The sequence below is a fragment of the Psammomys obesus genome, unplaced genomic scaffold (genome assembly GCF_907164565.1).
Source record: "Psammomys obesus unplaced genomic scaffold, mPsaObe1.curated_primary_1811, whole genome shotgun sequence".
NCBI classification, from domain to species: domain Eukaryota; kingdom Metazoa; phylum Chordata; class Mammalia; order Rodentia; family Muridae; genus Psammomys; species Psammomys obesus.
Genome location: NW_026596079.1, coordinates 9,568,541 through 9,586,943, shown reverse-complemented (window position 1 = coordinate 9,586,943; position 18,403 = coordinate 9,568,541). Strand labels below are relative to the sequence as shown.

At 44.5% G+C, this 18,403-nt stretch overlaps 1 pseudogene; it reads right to left on the bottom strand.

Annotated features, from left to right (window-relative positions):
• Positions 1 to 1,109: 1,109 nt before the first annotated feature.
• Positions 1,110 to 8,089, bottom strand: LOC129690815 (MICOS complex subunit Mic19-like; annotated as a pseudogene).
• Between the last annotated feature and the right edge of the window lie 10,314 nt (positions 8,090 to 18,403).

Here is an 18,403-nt window from a genome sequence, read left to right as displayed (position 1 = left end):
GAAGAGGCAGTAGAGGAAGCAGCCACTGTACCTTACAGGGTTTTTACAGGCACAGCAGAAATTGGCTTAGACTACAGTGTCTAAAAGCCAAAGCCTGTTTTAATTTTTCAGTTTATTGTATTTTTTTATATTTTAAATTATGTATATGTGTGTGTGGGAGTGTATGTGTGAGTCGGGTGCCTGTGCAATCCAGAGGTGTCACATGGCTCCGGAACCGGAGTTACAGATGGCTGTGAACCACTTGACATGGGAGCTTGGGAACTGAATTTGAGTCCTCTGTAAGAGCAGTGTTCACCCTTAATCACTGAGCACTCTGCCCAGCCCCCGGGTGCGTTTAAGCGTGCATACGCCACTCACTGCTTGATCTTCCCAATTGTTTGTCTTCCACAGACTCAAGTGATAACAGTCATTTGTCCAATCACAAGTCTTTTTTTTTTCCTTTCTCTGAAAAATAGATTTATTATTGATTGTGAGTGCCAGTATTCACTACAGAGTCTGTATAAGCCAAGGTTGCCTTTATATACATAAAAATGCCTTATTTCACTTGCAATCATAAACATTATTCCAGTAAAAGAGGTACATTTTCTCTCCCTTTCTATACTTTTTGCATGACCATCACAATAAGTCACAATGAAATAGGTCCTGTAGAATGAGAAGAAAAGAGCACACCCGGGTCCCACAGCCCAGGCAAGTCTACACTGTTGCCCTAGCCAGTGCTTTCCTGCTGTCTCTCTATCTGAAGTGGTTTAATGTTCCCCCTCCCAGCTTTCTCAGAGTGGAGGTCACGAAGTGGTGGAGCCTGGAGTGAAGAGAACATTTTATGTCAGCAGAAGTTGGAAAGAGAGTACGAAAAGGTGGAGTGGGCTGCCTTTTTCTTTTATTCATTTTGTGGGTTTCATTAACAACAGTGTTCCTTGATGACTGTTCCTTCATCTAGATGTTGGCTTTTTAAACTGTTGATCAAAACACGTTATGATTCTGTTGAGTCCATTGTGCAGTGCCAGGCTCTCTTTAGTGGTCTTCTTGGGTCATTTTCTTACTAGGGAAAGAAAACTGTTCCACCTCTGGAATTAACGTTGAAGGAGCTTTGCATGTTCTCGGGGGTAACGTTATCCTCCCCTCTCCAGCATGCCCTGTTTGTCATGGCTGACCCAGTGCATGTACTGGCTGGCCAGAGCATAGCCCTTGAGTGTCTGGCGGGTGTTCTGGTGGTAACACTGGAGGATTTGGGTCTACAGATCTGCACAGACTTGATGGTATTCATACCTCTTCGGCAGCTTTCTGATCCTCCTCGGTGGTGACTTTGTAGAACTCTGAGCTCCTCTCCTCCAGTCTGGCCAGCTGCTCTTTGTAGAGCACGTCCTGCTTCTGTCTCACTAGGTCTTTCTCTTCCAACTGAGGAGCCAGATGCTTTGCCTTCGGGCGCTTCTCCTCTTGGAGCTGCCTATTCTTTCCTCAGGATAGCTCTGGTCAGCTGCTCCTTGGCTGCAGCCCTCTCTCATTCTAGGTCCCTGGCTTGCTTAAGGCGTCTCTGGTTTTCAGTTTCCTCCTTGGCTTGCTCCAACGCAGCTCCTCAGCTACTCTTTTTTTTTTTTTTTTTTTTTTTTTTTTTTTTTTTTAATATTTCACTTAAAACTATATTAAACATGGTTGAGCAAATGTGTACTTATTGTGTACTTGAGCTTTTTTTGGATATATGCCTAGGAGTGGTATGGCTGGGTCTTGAGGAAGCGCTATTCCTAGTTGTCTGAGAAAGCACCAGATTGCTTTCCAGAGTGGTTGTACAAGTTTACATTCCCACTAGCAGTGGAGGAGGGTTCCCCTTTCTCCACAACCTCTCCAGCATGTGTTGTCACTTGAGTTTTTCATCTTGGCATTCTGATGGGTGTAAGGTGAAATTTATTTTCAATTCTTCATCAAAAACTGAAGCACCATAAATACTGGAATATCGCTGACACTTCAGAGCCAGATGGAGAGGACTCCTTCATCCGGTTGATCACATTTTCTGAAGGCCAGATGCACAGCTGTGCATGAGCCTGGGATGCTTTCCTTGCCCAGCAGGAGCAAGGCCATGACCCCAAGAAGCAAGGAGACCCAATCAGAAGTCTTGACCATGTATAAAGATGCAGGCACTGGAAAATTCCATAGAGTCTTCTCTGAGTCAGCAGTCCTCACTGTCCTGTTATGAAAGGTCGCCAGCTGTGTAGTGACCATCTTCATGGACTACTCAAGTAGTGCATGATGTCTGTCCCCATACTTTGGTAGCCTACATACATAGGCTGTCCCAATAATGAGCTTCATCTTGCAGTGACATCAGCTCAGTACTTACCTGGGTCCACTCACAGCATTTTTGCGTCCAGAGGAATGTAAAGTTGACATTGTCATCACATGCAACCCCTTTCTGTGTCCCAGAATGGTGAGCCCAAATCCCTTCCATTGCTACGGGAGCCTCCCTCCCAGGCTACAGAGTCTTTTGTAGTGAGTTTAGAAACTGAACTGGGGAGTGCGGGTGCTGTAAGATCCAAAAAGCTGGAAGACCACCCCAGGACCTTCCGTGCCCCTGCTTTGTCCTTGGAGTTCTGTGCCCATTCTATAGTAGCTGGTCATGCCTTCTCTGCTCTAACCCCAGACTTCTTCCATCTACACCGAGTCCCAGCTCTCTGGTGAGCCATCATTCATTCCTCTGTCCCCCAGTGACCTCTTTGTCCTCAAACTCAAAATGACATCATGTTAGCAGATATGGAAAGAAACCATATGCTGAAGGTATAGGGGACCCCAAGGGTCAGCATGTATTATCTTGCTAATCCTCAGATGTCTTAGTAACTTCAGCTGTCGTGTAGGTAAACTGATGCTAAGAGGGGTAGAATGATGTGCCTAGGACCAGGCACACTGCTCATACTCTCTCTGGCCCTGCATGGTGGATAGGACTGTCTCCTCTGCCATAAAGTATGTGCTGCTCAGAATCTCCATCTGTATCCCCAGTGACATGAAAAGTAGCCTATTACCCCTGCTGAGCACATAGGCCTGAAGACTAGAAATAGCTGAAGTATGATAATGACTGTCAGGGAGAAGCTGCTGAGCAAAATAGTTCAGAGTTCACACCCTGAGTCACACTGACACAGTTTCAGCCCCTGTCATGTGACATCTCTGCTCTATGCTTGAGCAGGTAGCACAGTTCTCCTAATCCTAGTTTCAAGTTCCAAACTGGAACAACCATTGTCCCTTGCTCCTCTCCCCTAGGGAGTGTGATGAGATCAAAAGAGTTATAAACAAGAGGGAGACCTAGTATCTCTGTGCTGAAGGCTAAGGGTCCAACCTAAATGTCAACACCTATCTATCAGTGACAAGCTATTCCCATCACTCTCGAGACAGAACAACAGAAAATGTCAATCAAATTAGAAGTTTTAAATGTCACTAAGAGTCTTAACAGTATGAAAATGCTCAGTTTTTTTTTTTTTTTCCTTAACCACTCATCAACATCCAGGAAGCTTTCACACTAATTAATAACAGATAATCAACATGTGCTGTTATCAGCAGCAGAGGCATCGGAAAGAAAGATTTTAGAACAGCAACAATTAAAAAAAATGCTTTAATGGAGCTTCAGAGATGGCTTGGTGGATAAGCCCTTGTGCAAAGGTGAGGACCTGGGTTCAGATTCTCCAAATTCATGTAAAGTTGGGCTTGGTAACAGGTATCTGTAATCCCATTATTCCTATATTGTGGTGGGAGACAGAGATAGGAGAATCCCAGGAAGTTTGGGAGCCAGCTAACCCAGTGGACACATCATTGACCAACCACACAAAGCCCTGTCTCAAACAAGGAGGAAGACGAGGACGAACACTCAAGGTTTTTTCTGATCTCTATGCCATGACTTTCATGCTGTGGCACATATGCACCCTTACTGCCACACACTGACACGCACATAGATGCACACACATACACACAATGACAAGTTTTGTTTTTTTTTTTAAGTTTTAACAAGCAACTACAAACAAAACAACAGAGAGACTTTCAAAGAAGTAATTTTATGATGAGATAGAATATACAGGGAAGAAACAAATGGAAATAGCACAACTGGATTGAAAAGGCATATGAATGGACTCAAGATCAGAAGAATGGTCTGTGTGGTATTTGTGTGTATGTGTATATGTGTAATGTGTGTATATATGTGTGCATGTGTGTACATAGGAGTTTGTGTATGTGCATAGTATACATCTGTGAAGGCCAGAGGTTGTCATTGTGTGCCTTCTTCCTCAGTTGCTCTCCACCTTACTCTCACTGAATCTGGAACTCCAAATTCAGCTAACCAGGTTAATCAGAAAGACCCTGCATCCTCCTGTTTCTGCCTCAGTAGTGCTAGGGTAACAGGTGTGCACTGCCATGCCTCAGTTTTGTAAATGGGCACTAGGGATCACTCTCAGGTCTTTGTGGTCACTCAGCAAACTCTTTAATGGTTTAGACAACTTCCCAGCCTAGTGATAAAATTTTAACCTCAGGGTTCATCTCCCTTATTTTCTGATGTATCCTAAAGGGATATCCCTAAAGGGAGCATTGTCAGGATGAGGTTGCTAACAGTGTCCTGCAGAGGTGGTCAGGGATCAGTTCATGCCATTTGATGACCTTCCAGAGACACCTTATGCAGAGGTGGGAAGAACACAGTCAGGAGGGGCTCTGGGGAAGATAGTGGGTCCTCAGAGAGCTGGAGGGAGGAATTTTGGTGGAGCTGAGGCAGTGAACTCTTGGGATGGTGGAGAATGGAAGCCATGGGCTCCAGAAGGCAGACTTCTGGCTCCTGGACCCTAGAAGGAGGAACTGAACTGCCTTCGTTTGGAAGAGTGGGCAGCAGCTTCTAAAGTTGCAGTTTATTTCTGAGAATGACTGCTTATAAGGCCAGGTGTGGGTTATAAATTAACTATCTTAAGAGTGAATGACAGAGGAAAAACAATGCCTGGGGAACCTGTGAAAAATACGCTCATTTCGCTGGGTGTGTTAGCACAGGTGGACTGGGAGGTGGAGGCGGGAGAGTTGGGGGCATAAATTCATCCTTGGCTGCATAGTGAGTTGAGGCCTGCCTGGGCTACCTGAATATCTTAAACAAAACAAAACAAAACAAAACAAAAACAAAACAAAACAAAAACCATCTGAACTCAAAACAAAGAGGCAATGCTTCCATCCCTTTAAAACAGAGGGTAGTGGGGAAGCCCACCCAAGCCTCTTCAGCCACTCCCCATCTCTGCATACTGAGGATACAGACCCAGGCCTGGCTCCAGGGCTTGCTTGAGTATCAATGAAATCTGGTTGGCTGTGAGGTCATTATCGACAGATAAAGCACATTCAGTGAAAACTCCTTTTCCTGTGTCAACTTACATGGGCACAGTACCAATTTCTGGCATGGGGACATGGTTTCTAGTTCAAGTTGGCGGCTGATTGTGGGGTCATTAGAAGGCCTTATCTAACAATGGTCTCTCCTCTAGGGGATGCCAGCACACAGCAAACAACTGAGAAGTACCACCAGCAAGGTTGACTGAATCATCAAAGAACCTCAAATCTGAACCCCATTTTCATTCAGGAAAACTGAGACACCAAAGGAGAGGGACTTAGCTCAGGGCCTGTTTGAGTGCAGGGTGTCAGAGTAAAATCTAGATATTTGGGTTAGGCTTTCTCATTCTCAAGTACCAATTGTGTTGCAGGTTGGACTGACTGCACAGTTTCTGGGACCCACCCTGACCTAGACGGAGTAAGGACAGCAAGAAGCTTTGCTCTCTTGTATTCCTTCAGGAAATAGTTTCTTAGCTCTGCATTTTAATTCAGTTCATTGTATGTATTGTTTCTGTGGAATGAATCACTCCAAACCCCCGTGGCCTGAGGCCGTACACGGTGGACATGATCTGTAAGTCCATGGGTCAGCGAGTAGTCGTGAATAACGTAGTGTCAGGCTTGGCTGCTCTTGGTTGAGTTTTCTGCGACATCAGTAAAAGGTATGGAAGAGTCTTACTTGCTGGAAGCAGGCTGTAGTCTACTCTGAGTTACCCCATATTGTATAAAACAGTGGATTCTCAGGGTGTGGTTTGCCCTAGGAAACCACATTTTAGAAGCAGCTTTTGACTCCATTTTGAAAGAGGAGAAAGACAGAAGCCTCTGGGGGCATGACACAAACATCACGACCTGCCCAGCACTACACATGCAGCAGAGGCAAAGACTGATAAGTGACTTCTTGAGAGTTGAAAGGGAGCACTCTATAAATTTATCAGGGTAAATTGAAAGTGTAAGGATGCGTGAGCATATTAAAATCATAACAAAAACAACAAAAAAGGGCTGAGAACTTACCAGACACAGCAGACCAAAGAAAGAGTGGAATTCCCTTGCCTGGACCTCATAAAATGGCAGACACCTCACAGTGCTGTGACAGCACAGTGGCCCTGACCTGGTACCTAGCGTGCACCAGGGACTGACAGACAAAGAGCACCTGTCTGTCCCTGGAGTTTCAGCTTGGGCCCTGCTACTGACTCGCTTACCTGACTGCCTGCTTTCCACCTGAGATTTCAGGTCTTTCTCAGTGTAGACCAGGCTGGCCTTGAACTCACAGAGATCCACCTCCCTCTGCCTCTTGAGTGCTGAGATTAAAGGAGCGCGCCACCACTGCCTGGCTCTGTTAATATTTTTATCAGCACTTCTGAGGCTTTTTCAATTCTACTGTACAACTTAAACCTTGTATTTATTTTTTTAAATCACATGTTTCATATGTATTTATGTATATGAGAGATTTATTGTGATGTATGCTAAGAGAGTTAATATTAGTAATTAATATTGGAATCAAGGAAACTGCATTCATTTTGGACAGCTCACCAAGGTAGGTGGGGTTATCTATCAAATTGCTGCCATGAAACTCTAGCACCTTGTGAATGTCCTGTTACTCAGTAAATTCTGACACTGTGGAAAAATACAATTGTGCTGATTTAAATTTTAAAAAAAATGTTTCCTATAGACCCACATATTTGAATATTGTCACTGTGAGAAGCATGTCACTGTGGGGCAGACTTTGAGTTTATGGCCTTGCCCCACTTCTAGTTCACTTTCTCTGCTTCCTGTGTGTGACTGAAGATATGATCTCTTCACTTCCTTATTAGGCTGCCTGCCATGCCTCTCTCTGAAACCATAAACTAAAAGACACTCTTCACTTCGTAAGTTTCTTTTAATGGTGGTGTTTTATCACAGCAATGAAAGGTAACCAATACCGAAAAGCACTGTACCTTGTACCACTGTATCTTGTTTTTATTCAATAAATTCCGACCACGTGGAGAGACGCGGCCATGTTCATCTATGTTTCACACTGAATGTTTCTCATGACACTCATGTGGTAGTAGCGTCAAGGTGACTGGATGGCCTATCCCTCTCTCCAGCAGACTAGTTCAGGCTTCATGTTGGACCAGCCTTGACGGAGCAAGTAGACGCTACACAGTCGAAAGTCTCAGAGCTCTCTGTCTCTAGCCTCACAGCCTCACTCTGCATATCCTTTTAGCTTTGCAAGTAACAGAACCAACCAAGACTCCAGGCATGGGGAGTGCATTCCATCTCTTGGAATCAGCTACAAAACTGCACCTCCAAGGGGCCTGGATGCAGGATGACTGGCAACTGTGGTCACTATTGCAGTTCATCCTGGAGTTGCTTCTAAAGACTTTGCTTCTAGGGGCTGGAGAGATGGCTTAGTGGTTAAGAGCGCTGGTTGCTCTTCCAGAGGTCCTGAGTTCAGTTCTTAATCCCAGCACTCGAAGAGGCAGAGGCAGGTAGATCACTGTGAGTTTGAGGCCAGCCTGGTGTACAAAGGGAGTCCAGACATTTAAGGCTACACGGAGAAACCCTATCTTGAAAAAAAAAAAAAAAAGAAAGAAAGAAATCTTTTTCTGGCTCTCCAGGGCTGAGATATGTTTTGGTGAATAAAGTAGAGCCTGCTACTTTTGGGTGAGACCCTGGGTGTGATTTTCCATGTTTATGTAAAACAAGACTAGAAAGGGGTTCTCATCAGCCTGAGACCCCAAGTCATTATGACATTCAGATTCTGCACTTCCCACCCTCTCCCTCACTCACCCATGTTGTACACGTACTATCAGAAGACTATTAATGAAAAGTTATTTCCTTCTGGAAAAAAAAAAAAAAGGAATCTGTCTTTGGTCTTTGGTGAATATGTAAAATTCCAAACTATGCAAACTTAAGAGTTTATGCAGCCTGGCCTGTCAATCATCCAGCTAAGAGACCATGCCTGGGGAAGATCGATTTAAGTAATACTATGCTAAAGAGATGCAAGGAATAATATGCTTTTAATGAGATGACACAATTTTTCTTCCCCTAAGCCACTGAAGTGCACTGAAGCTGCCACGAGGCCCTGCTAGGTCTGCCTACGTATCTCTTAACTCTGAAAGGTGTTGCTTTTCCATTTCTTCTTTTCCATCTCTTCCTTTTGTTTCCTGGCCAGAGCCTAAGAATGCTTTCTCTGGTACTTCTGAGATATTTTTTTTTCCCCACTGTTTCTCTGAGGCTACCTCCTTTTTGCCATGTGGCTGCTTGCCAAACCCCAATGCCTAACTTTAAAAGACCCAGCTTAGTTTAGCTTCCTCTTTCCTGTCTTTCTCCTCTTGGCGGCTGCTGGGGTGAACAGTTTGCCTGCCCTGTTGTTTTTCATTTAAACTCTGGTAAAATTGTTCCCAAACCTTTTCTGGGCCTATTCTCAAAGACTAAGAACTTTGAGAGAAGACCCCAATTTCCTAGTAAAATGTAACACCCCCAAATTTCTGGTAACAACATGACAAAGAGTTCTTTACTGTTTTAAGTTCTGAGATCCGAGGATACTTGTCACAGACACATAACTTACTGTATCCTGACTGATACATGCCCAACCCTATGCCACACACTCACTGGCTGTGAAGTTAAATAGGAAGAGGAAAACCCTTGTCATTTTCAGCTCTTATTCTCATGAAGGCATAATGAGGGAATGAGCAAACAAATCAATGAGCAAGCTAATATGCATTCAAATTGTGATTGATAAGGTAAAGGAAAACAGTTGGACTGTATAACTTTGCCACTGGTTCAAGGCCACGTTTCTGAAGGAAACATTTAAACTAAGACGGGAAGGTAAAAGGAAGGTCCCAGCTTTGTGGGAACACAAACAGCATTCTGGGGAGGGCTTGGCACGAGACCAGGTCTGAGGTGGGCAAGGCCTGACTCACTAGAGGAAGTGAGAAGAAGCCAATACATCAGGAAGAAGTGGGAGATGATCCTCTGAGGATGAGAATATGGGTAGGGAGGATGTCAGACCACTATGCCTTGGAGTTGTGAAAGTTATTTGGGCTTATTGAGGAATCTGTGGGGCTCCACTGCCTAGTGACACAGTGTTCAAAAAGCTTCATTTATCTGCAGAGGGAACAGGGCAGGTAAGCCTTTGCCTCTCTGGCACAAACACAGATTCTAAGACTTGGTCTTGGCATTAAGGGACCTCATAAAGGAAACGTGACTTCCCCACAATGTTTACAACATGGAGCAGCTTCTCTTTTCCTCTCCAAGGCTAGAGGCTAGGTTGGGGGCTGGGCAGAAGGTATATTAGCAAATCCTGGCCCAGCCTAGAGCCTTCAGACACTGAGGGTCATATGTGAGCAGATGCCTACCTTTAGACACTCACTTCAGGGCAGGGCAGGGCAGGAAATACAGACTAAAGCTTCAGGGACAAGTAAGATCTAGGCCAGATGGATCCAGGGAACCACAGTTGGGTCTGTTAATCCCGCTGGGCCAGAATAAGACCACTACCACATTCTTTGAGTCAAATTTGAAGCAAGCTTTATTAAATATTGGTCAATGGACACTAGCCATGTCTGTGGAAGTTTGAATAGATATGGCTCTCCCTCCCCACCCTATAGACTCATGTGCTTGAATGCTTGGCCATAGGGAGTGGCACTCTTAGGAGGTGTGGCCTTGTTGGAGGGGGAGTAGCCTTGTTAGAGAAAGTGCATCACTGTTGAGGCAGGGCTTTGAAGTCACATATGCTCAAGCTACATCTAGTGACACAGTTTCTTTTTGCTGACTTCAGATCAAGATGTAGAGCTCTCAGCTCCTTCTCTACTATCATGTCTGCCTGGTGCTGCCGTGCTTCCCTCCATGATGACATTGGACTAAATCTCTGAACTGTAAGCTTGCTCCAATTAAATGCTGTCCTTTATAAGAATTGCCTTGGTCATTATTTCTCTTCACAAGATCTATGCCTGAGATTCTCAGACAATGGCTGCAAATTATGTTAGTCTGTTGCTTATAAAGGCAAACCCCACAGGGCTGTGCACTTCCCACAAGTATACATCCTGATGCCCTTTCTGCCTATGTACCTCCTGCTTATTTGTGATCAAGCACATCCTGTACAGTTGGGCAACCAACCTGTTTACAGAAGTAAAAACATGGGGCTTGCTTTCTTATATAAAAAACAGCCCCCAGCATTCCAAGAAGTTATCTGTCCTTTAGCCCTTATAGGCTCAAGTCTTAGTCCTTCCTCCCTACAAGCCTGTTAGCAGGTAAGGAGAACCTAGCCCAGAGGCTCAGGCTATCTGCTTTGACTCGTCTAGGCTGTTGACTCAGTGGTTCATAGAGGATCCAAGTGGCCTGGCTCACTGAAGAAAGTGAGAGGAGGCAAGTGTGGCAGGAAGAAGTGAGAGGCGATCCTCCCAGGATGAGGATATATGGAGGGTCAGATCATAGGCCATTGAGTTGTAAAAGGGGCTTGAACTGAGCCTCATATATATTCCAACCCTCCCTCTCTCCATGTCTCCCATACTCCTGTGACATGTAATACATACATGCCATAGCAAACATACATTTCACACACACACGCCATACACAGCATGTTGGATACTTCATTCATAAACTTTCCATATGTACCACACCATATAGCAAAACCACCTAGAGCACCCTATCACACAGCATACACACTATGCCACATACACTGTACTAGCCACATAACATACCTCACACACTCTATGCATTTGCTTGTCATATTATATATGTGATATATATTACATAAATCATATACCCCACATTATACACATCTCATACACCCCATATGTCCATAAGCACAAGCTCCATATGAGCCACACACAAGCTACTTCATTCTGTATACCATACCATGCCATGACACATCATACATAAATACATAGATATGTGAACCACATATATTTCTCACATGCATGACAGGTAGCATATGTCACACCCACATTACTATTTACTACACAGAAATACATACCCTTCTGTAGGTGTGAGGGAGTTGACTATTTTATTTGGTTCTTATAGCTATCACTCTTCTCCAACCCCATCTCTTTCAATAGCCCAAGACCAGGTAGGAGAGACAAGGTCAGAGAAAAAAGGGGCTTAGGTCTTTTTTAACTACTTCCTGCTGATTAGTGTTGTTAGGTTCCTTAGGGCAAGTCCAATCTTCCTTGTCAGGATATCTCCAACTTCTTCTAGTCAAACCACACCAGCGGCAAGCAGGAACAGCTGCCATCTTCTTTTTTAGAGTTCATCTCGGCCCTGCTCTGGTCTCTGGCATTTATACTCTCGCACAAGTCCCCAGAATTCCCCAGTGCCCTAGTGCTCCAGATAGATGCCCCAGTGACAGAAGCAGTAAGAAAGTCTAAGATCAAGGTGTCCAGAAGTTGTCTCTAAGGAGTATCTGCTCTCTTGTCCACAGCTTCTGATGACCTTCCTTGGCTGGTAGACATACCCCTTGGATCCATCTTCATGTAGTGCTTCACCCTATGTCATCTCATTATTCTAGTAAGAGTTCAGTAAGTCCAGAGTGACTTACCTTGTAACTATTAATTAAATTAGCAAAGTTGCTATTTCCAAATGGCAGCGCTGGGAGGAGTCATTCAAACCATATCAGGCTCAAAGATCTTTCTCAACTTCCAGAGGTCTTTGAAGAAGAGTCCTGTGAATCTGACTCAGTTGACCAAACCTGTGCACTCACCTTGTCCTATCCAACTAGTTGGAGCAGCAGGGTCCCTGCATGGTGACATGTACAGAACCTATTACCTTGGAGAGCTTCATCGTTGTCTGAGTTACTTATCAATCTCTGTGACAGAACACTATGGCCAAAAGTAACTTGGGGAAGAAAAGCTTTCTTTCACCTTGCAACTCTCAAGTCACAATCCATCAGTGAGAAAATTCATGGCAGGAACTCAAGTTCGGAACCTGGAGGCAGGAGTTGAAGCAGAAGCTAGGAAGAATGCTGTATACTGCTCACTGGCTTGCTCCTCATGGCTTGCTCAAGCTACTTTCTTATTCAACCCAGGACCATCTGCCCAAAGATGGTACTGCCCACAGTTAGTTGGGCCCTCCCACAGTAATTGTTAATCAAAACAATACCCTACAGACTCACCTATAAGCTAATCTTAGAGAGACATTTTCTCAATTAAAAGTCTCTCTTCCTAGATATGGTTTGAATCAAGTTTACCAAAACCAACTAGCATGGCTAAAGGAATGGCTGAGTTCTTTTTGTCACTTTGTCACACTGACACCTGGTTCTGCACCAAGAATCAAGCCGGCTGCCTTCAAGAATGACTTGCCTGTCCTTAAGAGACACAGGAAATACAATATTATTGCTTTTTCATACTTGGGGAAACCGAGGCTTGCAGACAATTCTTACCTAAGCCTACCCAGTTGTTAAGTTGACAAGGACAGAAACCGAGATCCAAGGCACTCAGATCTTTTCATAGACTCTACCAAGGTTCCTATTGTTTTGACTTGTCTTTTTTGTTTTCCATGAAATTCAAAGCTGGGTGGGTAAAGAAAGGAATTTGATAAACTTCTGCAGCCTGGAGTTCTTCCCAGAGGCCTGAGGGCAGAGAACCAAATTCTGGAACACACCCTTTCTGCCCGAAAGGCTTTTAAACAGCCATCCCTGCCTGCCCTTGGGGTTCCTGTTTATGGCACTGGATGGGAGCACCTGGAGTGCATTGTGGGTTCAGAGAACTGTCTCTCCTAGATCGTTGTACTCCGGACTGCACAGCCCAAGTCTTCCTGGATTCTAAGTGCAGAGACTTGAGAGGAGAGAGGTTAACATCCTTCTTGGACCATCAGGGAAAAGAGGCTCTCAGGATACAAAATGACTTCTGCCAAACCATAGAGCCCCTGCAGGCAACCTCCAAACAGCTTTCAAAACAGTGGTGGCCTTGAGATCAAGGGTGATGAGCAGAGGCTGGAGAAAGGTGCTCTCCCTCTTTCTACTCGGGACCTAAAGAGTAGGTGTGTGTGCAGCAGATTGAACTTCCAAACAAGAACTTCACCCCAGGATCAACCACTCAGCCCTGCCCAACAAGAACTCTGCCCCAGGAGACCTCAGCTGGTGAGCAAAACAAGAGTTCACAAAACACGATTGTTTTTATTGTTTCCTTTCCAAAACTCCAAGGCACACTCAGCAACAGCCCCAGCTTGCTTCTCAGTGACCAAGTGACCTGGGAAACCCCCACAGAGAAGCTTTTCTTTGGAAGCAGTAACACCTATGAGAGAGAATCCAGGCTCCAAGTCTTGTCACTGCCTTTCTCTGTGAGGGGTGATGAGCGTGGTCCAAAGGTGCTTATGAGGGAGGGGTCCATCTTCAATAACCTTCAAGCCTGCTTATTAAATAGTTGTCTAAATTTGTTGTCTCACAACTGTAACTCTGGTTATTTGGTCATCCAGGAACTTCTCATGTTTAAATAATTGCTCAAATATATACTTGCTGATCATCTTCTGCAAAATACTACAGTCTTAAAAGATTTTCCTTTATCTTTATGTGTAGAGGTGTTTTGCCTGCATGTACATCTATGCACCATACGTGTTCAGTGTCTTCAGAGGCCTGAAGAAGGGGTTGAATACCTTGGGACTGGAGTTACAGACAGTTGTGAGCTGCCATGTGGGTGTTGGGAATTGAACTCAGATCTCCTACAAAACTAGATGAATGAAATAGTAAGATCTGGAGAGGACAAGAACTCCACAAGGAAAGCAACAGAACCAGAAATTTGAACACAGGGGTCTTCCCAGAGACTCATACTCCAACCAAGTACCATGCATGGGGATAACCTAGAACCCCTGCACAGATGTAGCCCATGGCAGTTCAGTGTCTAAGTGGGTTACATAGTAATGGGAAGAGGCACTGCCTCTGACATAATCTGATTGGCCTGCTCCTTGATCACCTCCCCCTGAGGGGGGAGCAGCCTTACCAGGCCACAGAAGATGACAATGCAGTCACTCCTGATGAGATCTGATAGACTAAGATCAGAAGGAAGGAGAGGAGGACCTCCCCTATCAGTGGACTTGGGGAGGGGCATGCGTGAAGAAGGGGGAGGGAGGGTGGGATCGGGAGGAGAAGAGAAAGGAGCTTATGGGGGGAATACAAAGTGAATAAAGTGTAATTAATAGTAAAAAAAAAAAAAAACAAAAAACAGGTAACTTAAAAAAATAAATAAAATAAAAGGAGGACATGACTACTCCTAAAGTATGGAGAAGATGTTTATTGTTGATATAAGGGAGAAAACAGGCAGAAGGATGAGTCCAGGATGAACATGGCCTGCAGACCAAACCAAACCATGAGAGGAGAGAGCGGGAGGGAGAGCAAGAGAGGAACCGCCAGGACTGAGAGAGACCAACCAGCATAGCCCAAATAGCTGAGTTATATAGAGGGTGGGAAGGGAAGCGGAAATCCAGCTCTCAGGAGAGGTCTAGGGTAGTGAGCAGGGTAAGGTGTGCTGGGAGGAGCCACAGGTTCTGATACTTGTGCAGGATTTGAGACCTAACAGTGGCCAGTGTTCCTAATTGCTGAGCCATCTGTCCAGCCCTCAAACTTCACAGTCTTCAGACCTCAGCTTTCTCCATTGAACAAGAAGGGGTTCATCCAGCTATTTCCCCCAAGTCAAGGTGGCTTTTTTATGTTTAGATTCCTACAATGTCCTTCCTTTGTGACATCTTTCTCTTCTCTATCTGTGAGAGTTAATATTGGTTGGCAACTTGACAAGATCTGGACTCACCCAGCTTGTGGCTGGCTTCTTCCTTCAGCCATATCGGTGTGTGCTTTATACACTTAGGGACCTTGAGGGTTGGTGCATAAATATTATTAATTGTTTTATTCTCCTGGTGACTTGATCTCTTACCATTATACAGAGCTTTCTTTAGCTTGTGACATTTTTTATTTGGATAGTCTTGGTATATAATCCATCCTAGCCTCAAACATATGACCCTTCAATGTCAGTGTCATGAATGTTGGATCACAGGACTGCACTGTCACACCCAGGCATCCTTGTGACAGTTTTTACTTAAGTCCACTTTGTGTGAGATTAGCATAGCTTTTCCTGCTCTCCCTGGCTTGCCATCTGTGGAGACTGTTCTATCCTTTCATTTCCAGTCTGTGTGCCCTTGTATCTAATGTCAGTTTCTTATAGGCAGTGCATTGGTAGAGCCTAGGTGGTCTCCCCCCACCCCCGGCAACCACATTATACCTTTTGACTTGGGATCATGACATGGAGGAGAGTGGAGTGGAGCCAACTTTGACTCATTCTTTCCAGGGTTGGTGACTTCCTCTTGGTGTCTTTAGAAACTTCACAGCTCTTGCTTGGTACTGGAGCCACTAGACTGTTGCATTGGCTTGTAACTCAATATTCCATGTAAAAGTCAGTGTCTCTTTGATAGTAGAAACATTGCTCCTTTGACACTCTGAAAGCACAGAGCCAAGCATGGAGCAGGAACTCTGTGCATTCTACTGAGTGAATACTGTTGGTGAGCATATCAACCATTATTGAATACTTGCATTGGGTCAGGTACTGTGTGGACACATTTTGCTTCTGTCTTAGTTCCTGTTCTAGTGCTATGAAGAGACACTTTGAGCAAAGAAACTTAGAAGAGAAAGCATTTAATTGGGGGGGGGAGGATTGCTTACAGTTTTAGAGGGTTAGTCCAGCATGGTGGAAAATATGGTGGTAAGGAGGCAAACAAAGCCATAGCTGAGAGCTTACATCTGATCATCTGCTCTATAACTTACAAGGCAGATAGAGAGAGAGAGAGAGAGAGAGAGAGAGAGAGAGCGAGAGAGAGAGACTGTGCCTGGCATGGGCTTTTAAAACCTCAAATCTGACTCCAGTGACACACTTCCTCCAACAAGGCTACATCATCTACAATAAGGTCATACCTCCTAATCTCTCCTAAATAGTTCACCAGCTGGGAATCAGGCATTCAAATATATGAGCCTATGGGAACAATTATCTTTCAAACCATCACAGCTTCCATCATCTCTTAAAAATATTCCCACAGATAGATAAAGTAGGGATAATGATTAATGATTGCTTGGGAACAGGAAAGTAACAGAGATTTTCAGACTCTGGGAATAGAAGACCAGTACTCAAACCCAAGTGTCCAATTCAGTCTCAGCTTTTACCACCTCAATATTACCTCCATTTGTATCTCATTTGTTCCATGTGACAGAACACTGCAAAGGGCTAACAGCCTAGATCATTGGGAAGGAGCCCGAGGCAGCAGCAGAGATGAGCACAGCAATGGAGCAAGCTCATCAGAATCCCAGAGGTCAGTTCTCTGTGCTTGGAGAACTGCCTTGGGAGAAGCTGCCTCTCCAAAGTCTCACCACCAGAATAGCTACTAAAGTTCTAGAAAAACAAACAAAAAAAACCACCCACATTCCAGGTATGTGGTGGTGGGAGACAGGTAACAAATGGGCACTTTTTTACTTTGAGACAACTTTTTGAACCCTACATATGTTCACATATTTTCTTTGCGTATGTCTGTGCTGGCTAGTTTTATATGTCAACTTGACACAAGCTAGAGTCATCGGAAAGGAGGAAGCCTCTTGAGAAAATGCCTCCAGAAGCTCCAGCTGTAAGGTGTTTTCTTAATCAGTGATTGATGGTACCACCCAGCCCATTGTGCGTGGTGTGGTGCCACTCCTCCACAAATGGTCCTGGGTTCTATAAGAGAGCAGGCTGAGCAAGCCATGAAGAGCAAGCCAGTAAGCAGCCCCCTCCATGGCTTCTTCGTCAGCTCCTGCCTCCAGGTTCTTGCCCTGTCTGAGTTGCTGCCCTGACTTCCTTCAGTGATGAACAGTGATGTGGAAGTGTAAGCTCAATAAACCCATACCTCCCCAAGTTACTTTCGGTCACGGTGTTCCGGCACAGCAATAGGAACCCAAGTCAAGACAATGTATATATACATGTTTATGTGCAGGTACACATGCATGGTGCATGTGTGTGCACACATGCTTGTAGAGGCCAGAGGGTAACCTCTACTGTCATCCCTTAGTCACTGTCCACCTGTTTTGGCCGTTGCTATTGTTTGTTTGGTTTTGTTGTTGAGGCTGAAGTCTCTCACTGGCCTGGAACTTAGTAAGAGAAAGCTTGGCTGGCTGGTGAGGGAGCTCCAGGAATCTATCTGCTTCTACCTACCCAGTACTAGAATTGCAAGCATGCACTGCCTCACCCATATGATTTTACATGGATTCTCGGAGTTGAACTGAGCTCCTCATGCTTGCAAGGTAAGCATTTTATTGACAGAGCTATCTCCGCAACCCTTATACACACTTTCTGTTGCTCTAAAGTAAACCCAACAGCATAGAAAATATACAGCTATGACAACAATTTCTCTTAATCAGGAGACGAAGACATGATTCAACTGCTCTTAGAGTCTTATGATGCTGCAAACCCAGTGACAATGGGCAAAGAATTCTTTGGAAGATGAGGAAAGATTTGCTTCCAAGCTTACTTGCCGGTCAGGCTGTTGAGAGGATCTCACTCCTGTATCTGGAGGAGCAAGGGCATCAGTCTCTAGTTATCTGTAAGCTAAAGCTGCCTGGGCTCCTAGTTGGCCTGTGAGTCCTATCCTGTGACTTCTTCAACAAGGTAATCTGTGTCATCCAGTGAGCAGGAAGAGAGAGCCCCTGACAAGGTGACTCCTGAATTCACAGAGACATGCTCACCAGTTGTTTTATTTGTTCAGTTCTAACAGATTCCAAAGACATCTCATATGACACTTTTACTTTGCTCCCATTGGCTGAGATCTACTCATGTGGTTATATTAGACACAAGGGACATGAGGACTGTAGTTCTTCAGTTTTTCAGCCATGTCCATTTAGAAGGAAGGTTCTTCTGCTCAAATAGAGGAATATTCACAGCTGGAGTCACCTCCAACTCAAACTGTTCTGCTGTTTCCTGTGACAAAAAAAAAAAAAAAAAAAAAAAAAAGATGGATAGGAACAGTTTCAGTTTCTCTCTTTCTTAGGTTGTCCTGTAGTAATCTTAGTTAAAAATAAGTAAGTAAGTAAGTAAGTAAGTAAGTAAGTAAGTAAGTAAATAAAGACTAGCAGGGTGAGGTGGTCATGCTTTTGATTTCAGCACTCAGG